This window comes from Heterodontus francisci, chromosome 35 (assembly GCF_036365525.1).
Source record: "Heterodontus francisci isolate sHetFra1 chromosome 35, sHetFra1.hap1, whole genome shotgun sequence".
NCBI classification, from domain to species: Eukaryota; Metazoa; Chordata; class Chondrichthyes; order Heterodontiformes; family Heterodontidae; genus Heterodontus; species Heterodontus francisci.
Genome location: NC_090405.1, coordinates 16235642 through 16238693, shown reverse-complemented (window position 1 = coordinate 16238693; position 3052 = coordinate 16235642). Strand labels below are relative to the sequence as shown.

Genomic DNA, 3052 nt, shown 5'->3' with positions numbered 1-3052 from the left:
TCCCCGAGTTTGACATTTCATTTGCAGCAAGGATGTGCAGTGGATTTGATTTTGTAAACGGGCTGTGTAAACAGTGCCTGAGGCTCGACAGTTAGTTATTTCCCCAGTCGACACATGCCCTCAGTGAAAAGCCACATCACTCCTCCAGAATCACTCATTGTTTTCAAAGAATTTCAAAATGATTTCGCTGCAATGAGGGAATCCGGGAGTTTTGCAGCAGCCGTTAAATCGGTCACTGGAACCAGACCCACTTGTGATGTTATTTCCCCCGAGACGGTGTTTCCTGCACTGAAACTGACAGGGTTTTGTGAAACTGACCAATTTCCAAAATATACTTTATTCATAAAAATCTGTAAAAATTACATTGCCAAACAGTTTCAAACAGCACCAAAAAATACAAACATTGCAAGGGAGATCATTTTCCTTCAACACAATCATGAGTTGCTTCACAACCCTTCCATTTCACATTTGTCATGCCAATTACAGTTTTACATTTACAGCAAATGAAAATTTTCCCAATACAGTTCGAGGGGTTTCCCATGGATCCAGCCCCTCAGTTCAGCCTGGTGGGGGGACCTTACACTGTGGTCTTTCCTCATTGAGCCTTTGCTGCGGCTACCCCAAGCTTTAGTGCATCCCTCAGCACGTAGTCCTGGTCCTTGGAATGTGCCAGTCTGCAACATTCGGTGGTGGACAACTCCTTGCGCTGGAAGACAGCAAGTTTCGGGCAGACCAAAGGGCGTCTTTCACCGAATTGATAGTCCTCCAACAGCAGTTGATGTCTGTCTCGGTGTGTGTCCCTGGGAACAGCCCGTAGAGCACAGACTCCTGTGTTACAGAGCTGCTTGGGATAAACCTCGACATAAACCAATGCATCTCTTTCCACACCTGCTTTGCAAAGACATATTCCAGGAGGAGGTGGGCAACCGTCTCTTCCCCACCACAGCCACCGTGGGGGCATTGCGCGGAGGGGGCGAGTCTTCGGGCGTGCAGGAAGGATCTGACGGGGAAGGCTCTTCTCACCACCAGCCAAACTACATCTTGGTGCTTGTTTGAAAGTTCTGGTGATGAGGCATTCTGCCAAATGACTTTGGTGGTCTGCTCGGGGAACCATCCAACAGGATACCCCATCTCCTTTTCCCGTAGGGCCTTGAGAACATTCCGTGCAGACCACTGCCTGAAGGATCAGTGGTCAAAGGTGTTTTCTCGCAGAAACTGCTCCACGAAGGATAGGTGGTACGGCACGGTCCAACTACATGGAGCGTTCCGCGGCAATGTGACCAGGCACATCCTTCGCAACACTGGGGACAGATAGAACCTCAGCACGTAGTGACACTTGCAGTTTGCATACTGGAGGTCTACACACAGCTTGATGCAGCCGCACACGAAGGTGGTCATCAGGATGAGGGCCACGTTGGGTACATTTTTCCCGCCCTTGACCAGAGATTTGAACATCGTGTCCCTCTGGACCCGGTCCATTTTAGATCCCCAGATGAAGCGGAAAATGGCTCGGGTGACCACCACACTTGAGTGCCTCTGCTGCCTGGGATTGTCACCCCCTCTCATGCTCGCATCCTTCCTAATAGACTGAGCAAAGGGTTCAACACAGCAAACAAACAAGACAGGGGAGAGAGGACAGCCCTGTTTGACTCCAGATTGGATCAGGAAACTTTCCGATTCCCACCCATTGATTGAGACTGCGCTACTGATGTTCGTGCAGAGCAGTTTGATCCAATTGCAGATTCCCTCCCTAAACCCCATTTTGGAAAGAACGTCCATCATGTAGGTGTGCGATTTCCTGTCAAAAGCCTTCTCCTGGTCCAGGCTGATGAGGCAGGTGTCCACCCTCCTGTCCCGTACATAGGCGATCGTATCCCTGAGTAGCACGAGACTATCAGAGATCTTCCTGCCGGGTACAGTACAGGTCTGGTCAGGGTGAATCACCAACTCCAGAGCAGACTTGACTCGACTGGCTATGACTTTGGACAGAGTTTCAGCTCAGTCATTCAGGGACCTGGAATTCACACAGTTTGAGCCCACGCTCACCCGAACCCACTTCTGATTGGTCACCCTCTTCTTATTCACATGTCTTAACCAATCGCAGAGCCTTGAATTAGAAAATGCAGCCAAGCATTGGCTTAAATTGTCGACCTGACAGAATATTTTAAATCGAAAAAGCCTCCAATTTTAGTCCAGTAAAGAAGCGAATTCCTGGAAAATCTATGTCCAGTAGCTTGGGGTCCAGGCAACTGAAGGCAGGACCGCCAGTGGTGGAGCTTCTCAGCCTTTTGGCTAAGATCAAGTGTAGTATCTGTTCTTATCAGTACTTACTTGGCAGAGGAGAAACCATGATCAGTGGCTTTTGATCCTGGGTAGGCTTTGAGTAAAATGGCTATAACCAATCTTTGAGCTTCAGGCCAGGGAGTGCAGAACACCATTCGGGTGGTGGTGAAGGACAAGGAAGGAGATGCACTGGTCGATCGCACCTTCTTCATCAAGAAAATCCTCATCGATTGCTGTGGATTTCAAGCTATGGACATCTTCTGCCTGCAGGATTTCCCCAGCAGTGGGTATATCGACATGACATTCAAGAATGTGGCGGGATGCATCAAGTTCCTGAAGGCGTTCAAGGAGAAAGGGGACCGGGCGCCGCTGTCGATCCTCACAGCGGAGCCGCTCTTCACACTTCCGTCACAACGTGACCGGGTGGTGACAATTCACCTCTACAACCCCCATGTTCCGGTGGTGGATGTACTCACCTTTCTCGCCAGGTACGTCGAGTTGGCCAGCACTGATGTCAAGGACCCCTTTGGGATTTGGACCAATAAGCGGCAAGTCAAGGTGCCCTTGAAGGTCGATGCCAATGGAGCCATCATCCACCCTCCCTCCAGCTTCGCTATCAGGGGAAGTCGAGGCTTCTTGGTCTACGCTGGGCAGCCCAAAGTTTGTAGCACCTGTGGCAAATCTGGTCACGTGGCAGCTAACTGCAGCACGGTTGTCTGCAAGAACTGCAAGAAGGAAGGCCATCAGACCAAGGACTGTAAGCAGACTA

The 3052-nt window shown here is 50.2% G+C and overlaps 1 pseudogene; it reads left to right on the top strand.

Moving 5' to 3' along the window:
• Window positions 1–2272: 2272 nt before the first annotated feature.
• On the top strand, window positions 2273–2407 carry LOC137350752 (U2 spliceosomal RNA; annotated as a pseudogene).
• The last annotated feature ends 645 nt before the right edge of the window (window positions 2408–3052 follow it).